The 7,038-nt window shown below is 46.8% G+C and overlaps 1 pseudogene; it reads right to left on the reverse strand.

The window, feature by feature from the left end:
- Positions 1-6,032, reverse strand: part of LOC146821483 (putative cation-transporting ATPase 13A4) — a 35,011-nt pseudogene extending 28,979 nt beyond the window's left edge.
- Positions 6,033-7,038: the final 1,006 nt, after the last annotated feature.

Raw genomic sequence — 7,038 nt, forward strand, 5'->3', positions numbered from 1 at the left:
AGAAACAGTTGCTAATGAGACTGCATCAGCCCTGGGGAACTTGACCCAGGAACAGTCTGCTATGAGAATGGTCGTTCTTCAGAATCGTCTTGTTCTTGACGTCATCCTAGCGGATAGGGGGCGGGGCCTGTAGGGTCATCGGTTCCAGCTGTTGCGTTTTCATTCCTAATAACGCACCGTCTGTATACAAAGCAATAACAAGGCTCCACAAGATTGCCCAAAGCATACACCAAGACCCAGGCACGTGGACCTGGTCCAGTTGGCTCTGGGAAATAATATCAGCATGGGGATGGAAAGTGTTGACCGTCTGTGGACTAATACTATTGATGATATTCAGTTGTTGCCTATGTCTGCAGTGTGGCCCGGCCATTTGCGGCCTGTGTGCTACTGTATGTGTTCCACATCCCCATTTACAAAGCATTGAAAATGGAAAAATAATGCTGCAAGAACAGATTGACTGTCTCATGAGAATAGATATGACATGAGGGTCCACTAGGGGACAAGGAGGGAATGAGGAAAATAAAATATTATAAGGCCCATGTGTCCCCGTGTGTTCCCCACCACTCATGTCACCTATGTATTTCCCCTCCATGGCCTGTCTATCATGATGCTTATGCTATAACGTGGCCTGCCATAATCCAGTCTCCCATGAGAGAAACGACAAATCTGCTCTGAGGCCTACACGTTTTGCATCATGTTTTCCCGCATTTCCATTATTATGGCCCAGCCAGAGCCGAAAAGAGGTTTCAGGCCTCAGAACGCTCTGAAAGCTGCAGCTGCGTCTCCTTGGCCTTGCACACTTGGGCCTCAGCCAAAGGGGCCCCGACCGAGGTGCCGAGACAGTATTGAGCACGGTTATCTGCTTACTCCTACCGAAACCACATTCCTGCCTGGAGAAGTAGGGATAAACATGACCCATCTGCAAAGGAGAAAGCCTAGCCTTTCTGTCTCTTTTTGTGTGATTACAAAGCTCACGTCAGTGAAAAGCCCATAGCCCCCGTGTGAGACTTCAGCAGTAAACGAAGAAATAAATGCCACATTGGCCCTTGGTGATGGGCAACCTATGTCACGTATCAGTCCCTGCTCCAGACTGTAGATATCAGATAATACAAGATGTGCTGGTCGCCCTGACACTGAAGGCCTCATTTTCAGACTCCAGACTCCCCAGTTGCATAGCAACCCTTTCACGCGTCAGTTATACGTCATGCTCGAGTTGAGCACAAGTAAGGCAAAGTTCCAGTAAAGTTCCAGCTGATCACGCAACCCCCTCCAGGCATCCACCCACCTATGACACTTACCTATTATCATCAAGTGGACGCCCACCTTCACGCCTACTTACACACCCACATGCTCTTATCTAATTTTCTCTTGCTCTGCCTGAAGCACTCTTGCTTACGTATATTATTACAAATATATATATACTGTACTCTGTGAATAAAGTTGGAGAATACCTTTTTGAGAATCCTGGTCCTGATCCCTTGTGGTGATGGAACTATTCTCCCTATAACTCGAGTTTTTTGAATAAAGCCCTTGTGAACCTGATACCACGGACTCAGCCTCTTGCTTCATGCATGATCATATTGATTTATAGAAATTCAGAACGCGTAATAATTTATTTACGACAGGCTCCCCCTGCAGTTGGCCATCCAGGAAGATCAGGTAGTGACAGCTCCCCATGGACCAGAAGAATGGTCCCCAAGAGAGAGAGGACCCAAGGGGGAATCAGAACATGTTCTGAAAACTGTCTCCACCTGACGGAACAATCCCCAGAAGATCCAGCCTGTCGTCTGTCAGAGTCCCAGTCTTGTCCAAGCAGATGAGGTTCAGCTGCCCGCACACGTTGATCCAATGGTGGCTCATACTGAAGATAGACTTCTGCTTCAGTCTTCTCTTGGCGTAGAGGATCCCCACAGTCACAGCGGCCGGCATTCTGGGACAAATTGTGATGGTCATAAGGTCAATTGATTGAAGGATGATTGATCCTACAGGAACTTCTCTAGGCACTAAAATGCTGATCACATAAATGACACCGATAATTGCAATGGTGATAAATAACATAAAGAAACATGCAATGTCCTGGTACAGCTTGAAGTTCACTGGTTTGCGGTACTGGATGGATCTCACCATGTCACCTTTTGTTGTGTTGAACTCTGTTCTCAGCACCACAGCCTTCGCTGGATCCTGGCTCGTTGACTCTGCTCGGATGACCTTTGTCCCACAGAAGAGCATATGTTGCTTATAATCTTCTCCACTGAACTCCTTCCAGGATATTGAGTTGTCCAAGTGAGGCAACTGGGTCTTTGTCACAGGGATGCATTCACCTGTGACCATGCCATCATTTAAAATGCGGGTGCCGCTGATGAAGCTAGTGTCACATGATAGGAAGGAATTCTTTCCTGTTAGTACAATGACATCTCTATTGACCAGGATCCGTGATTCTACTTGAGTACATTCTCCATCTCTCATGAGCACAGACAATTTGAAATTATTGTGTGCCTCTACCAGTCAGCCAAATTTGCGAGCTTGCTGTCAGAGCTCCTTGAGTGAAAGGGTGATGGTGATTGCAAACAGAAAGAGAAGCGCCATTCCATAGCCTAGGTACCCCAGACACAGCCACTGGATGGTAATGAAGATTTGGTACACGTAGAACAGATTGATGACCTTCAGACAAAAGATCTCACAGAGAGGAGCCACCTCCACTTCGATGAGATTGTGACCACACACTAAACTCTGGACATCCTGCTCTTCCTTGGACAGCCCGGACCCAAACTTGGAATGTATGTCTGCACATACATTTTCTCAAATTGTTCCCAGCTGCTGTCTCAAATGTATCAGATTTTCTGTAGCTGGGTGTATCTAACTTTCAGGTTTGACTTCCTGATTGCTTGATTTAACATGAACTTTTCATCTTCAATGATTGAGTGATCAGTGCTCAGCAAATCTCTGAACTTTTTTAAGTGCATCCACTACAAGTGTACTTGTTTAGTTAGTCTGTTGTTCTTAGTAAGACCACATTGGCTTTCTTCAGAGAGCAGGGGGTACTGTTTGTCCATACGCTCCACTCTGACTTTCAGTAGAAGAGCAGGAGAAGGACTCCCCTGGACAGGATGTACCCCATAACACACAGCAGAATCCAGCCAATACTGGTTCTGATCTCAAAGATCTCCATATCATTCTCCTCATCTTCATTGGTTATCGATCGGTTGTTGCTCTTCTGGCCTATCTCTGCTAGAGCCCCCTTGGGCTGTGCCCCCTGCCTGATGGGGTTATGGGAGCTGTTCAGAGGAGCAGGTGGCCGCACATACAGACTTCTGAAGATACACTGACTTGGAGGCACAGCCTCACCCTCCAAGCATGCCCTCAGCGTCAATGCTGACAACAACCTAGGTATTAGGGGACCGTGCTGTATCCTTTGCCCATGGGATGTCAGGAACCCTCTCTCTGCCCAGAGACGCCCAAAATGATGTGCCACCCCAAAAGCATACTGGCTGTCAGTGAAGACATTAACAGACAGTCCTTCACTCAGTTCACAGGCTCTCAGAAGGGCGACTAACTCTATAGCTTGGGCCGACTGGTATGGAATACGGGATGTCTCAACTATGGTATGTAATGTGGTAATTGCATAGGCTGCAGTAGTAGTGCCATCCGGCAATTTGAAACAAGAGCCATCAACATATAGTTCCCCTTCGGGGTCAGATAAGGAAACATCTGTCAGGTCTACCTGTCCCTTCGTTTCCTCTTCAGTCCGGAAAAGACAATCATGCACATCACTGTCCTTTTCTTCCGAAGGGAGGGGTAGTAACATGGTTGGGTTCAAGGTAGCGCATCTTTTGATTGTAATGTGCGGAGCAAATAATGTTAGTATATATCCAGTGAGACGCGCACTGGTGAGGCGCTGCATCTTTGTCTTGTTCAAAAGCATGTCCACAGCATGAGGTACCATAACTGTGGGGTCAGTATCAATAATGATCCCTGCCGATTGCCTGATAGATACTGTCGTGCCGCGGCAGCTCTCAGGAAGCTCGGGAGCACTCTGGCAACATTATCCAAAATAGCAGAGAAGTAAGTGCAGGGCCTCTGCTTACCACCAAAACCCTGTGTTAGAACAGAAAGCGTGCAACCATCTGCCTCATGTACATAAAACACAAAAGGCTTCTGGTAGTCTGGAGTACCAAGCACAGAAGCAGAGCAAAGCGCAGTCTTTAAGTGTTCAAAAGCTTGCTGGCATGCAGGTGTCCAAGGCAAAGTCTAATGCACGTCTTTGGTGGTGAGGTAAAGAAGGGGTTTGTTAGTGAGGAAAAGTTTGGGATCCAGTGCCACCAATACAAAGTTATCCTCAGGAACGCGTGTTCCTGGCATTGGGTTTTAGGAACAGGCAAGTTAGTGATAGCAGCTATGCATTCAGGTATTAGCTTGCATCCTCCTTCGTCAGTAGGTGACCTAGGTAGGTGACCTACTGTCGAGAATACTGAAATTTTGAAAGTGATAACTTGTGTCCATGAAGTGCCAAATGTAAAAACAATTTAACCGTGGCCTCTTTACAGCCTTTTTCAGTGTCTGAGCCCACTAGGAGAAATTTAACATATTGCAGCAGCACATTACCAGAGGGGAGTTCAAAAGCATCTTATTGCGCTTTCAATTCCTGACTATAAATACTGGGGCTTTCTGTATAGCCTTGTGGAGCACGACAGAATCTAAAACTCCGACCGACAATTGCAAATCCAAACAGATGACGGCTGCTGCGGTGTTTTGGGATGCTAAAGAAAGCGTTTTTTAAATCAATCACTGAGAATAATTTAGCTGCCGGGGGAATCATTGTCAATATTGTTGTAATGTCAGGGACCACAGGATATTGGGGATCCACAACTTTATTGAGCTCTCTAAGATCAATATCGAAACGGTAAATATCAGGGTGGGTGTCAGAACAGTCCAGAGGTGCCTTTTTAAGAATAGAGAGGATAGGGCTATTGCACACATTTGCTGCTGTCTCTTCAATCACGCAAGACTCAATTCCTGTATTATTTTCAAAAAGGCCTTTTCTCCTGCCTGGTATATCTTCTATTGGGGAATTTGAAGCAGTCTAGCATTTTCCTTCATCTGTATAGAGACTTGTGGGATCTGAAACAACCCCACATCTGTATCTCCTGTAGCCCATAACGTGTGTGGCACATCCCAGAATTCGGGAGGGAGGGGATCATCCTTTGCGAAGCATTGTTTGACATAGGCAACTCGCGGGCCAACAGTCATTTAAACACCATCTGGGGAACAATATATTGTCGTATGCAATCTTTTTAACAGATCCAGGCCTAGTAAGTTCTCCCCACAATTGGACGTTAGTAGAAATGGTGAGTCAATTGTAAAGCGGCCGATAGTCAAAGCAAGAGGCTTGGAACTGGGGCTAACAACCGCTATGCCTGAGAAACCCACTGAAACATTGTTTTGGCCAGACAGAGCTGCCCCCGGGACCAGTGAACGTGAAACAGAGCTATTCATAGCTCTGTATTGACTAGGAATTTCTCAGAGGTACCTTGTAAATCTGCAGTAATGTATGGTCCATGCTGATTCACAGGCACCGGAACTGGTCTCTCACCATGCCCTTGGCTGTCCTAGCTTTGAGACAACCCTGTCACTTCATCCATGTCATAGTCGTTGTGGTAGTAATGTCTTCCCCGAGAGTCATCAAAATAAATCCCGCTCTGCCTGTTGTAAGATGCGTCCCCTGACTGTGCCCCCCCTCATCCTCTGCCTCAAAACCACTGATCTCTCCGAGCTCTAACTTTCTGCAACAATTCCAGACATTCGTTCCACCAGTGTCCTTCCGTTTTACAGTACACACATTGGTTGGGTCCCAAGGGAGCACCTGAAGCACCACCCCTATTTGTTCGGTGTGGCCGTGGACCCGAACCTGAACCGCATCCTCTACCTCTTCCTCTTGCAACTTGCTGCATTAACTCCCTCATCTTCAAATCTTTTGCCTTCTTTTCCATCCTTACTTTGTCCTCGTTCTCTCTATGCTCATAGTACTGTGCCATACTCAATATGACCGATGGCGAGAAGGTCGTCCAGGTACTTTACAAGGCCTGCAACCTAGATGCAAACTCAGGGAGCAGGTTAGTGACAAACCTGTTCACGAACAAGTGAACACCCCCCTCCAGTGACAAATCCTGACCACTAAAGTCGTGAAACACCCCTTTAATCTGATGAAGAAATCCAACACACTCCTTCTGATGACATGCAGTCAACTTATCCCAATCCACTTTCTTCGGTGGGATAAGGGAGTGCATATAGGCAATAATACGCTCCGGTAAAGCCAAAAACTTTGCCTTTGACTTCTCTCCGGGCTTGCGCTCCTTATCCTATGCTCTAATCTCTTCCCATGTGCTGCCCAACTCCAGAGCATGGTCCTGCATGTGGACCTGACTCCATATCTCTACCGGTACTAACAAACCAAAAAATAACTCTATGTCAGCAAACGTCATCACTTTGGAGGAGGCCGCCTCTGTCAGTTCAATATGCAGTTGGGTTTTTCCGTGGGTCTGGCAGCTGGCTCTTTAGGGAAAGGACTTCACTCCTCTTCCAAGGAGTGTAGATCCATTGCTCTTGAAACCGGGCTTTGACTCATGGTCTTATTACAGAATTCATGGAGTCGCGCAATTCTGGTATTACAGGATGATAAATAGGATGGAGTTCCCTCATGGGGTGTTGCATCCCTAGCGACAGAACCGTCTGAAGTATTCTGCCTCGATAACCCACCAAGGTAGACACATTACTGAAAACCAAATTCGGGGCCATGTCTGTAACATATGCTCTGTCTTGTATATTATAGATTATCTATGGTGCTGTACCCTGGAAACACTGTTCCCACAGTTCTGTCAGAGTGGCTGACATGTGCTTAAGGGCATGCTGTTGTATAACAGGCTCATAATCTTTCATCATACCCCACACATCCTCCATGCTATAGATCGGGTGCTGGGCCCACTGAGCTGCCTGATTCACCACCATCTGTTTCTCCTCAGTACCCACAGCAGAGCGCACCAA

This window comes from Triturus cristatus, chromosome 6, assembly GCF_964204655.1.
Source record: "Triturus cristatus chromosome 6, aTriCri1.1, whole genome shotgun sequence".
Taxonomy (NCBI): Eukaryota; Metazoa; Chordata; class Amphibia; order Caudata; family Salamandridae; genus Triturus; species Triturus cristatus.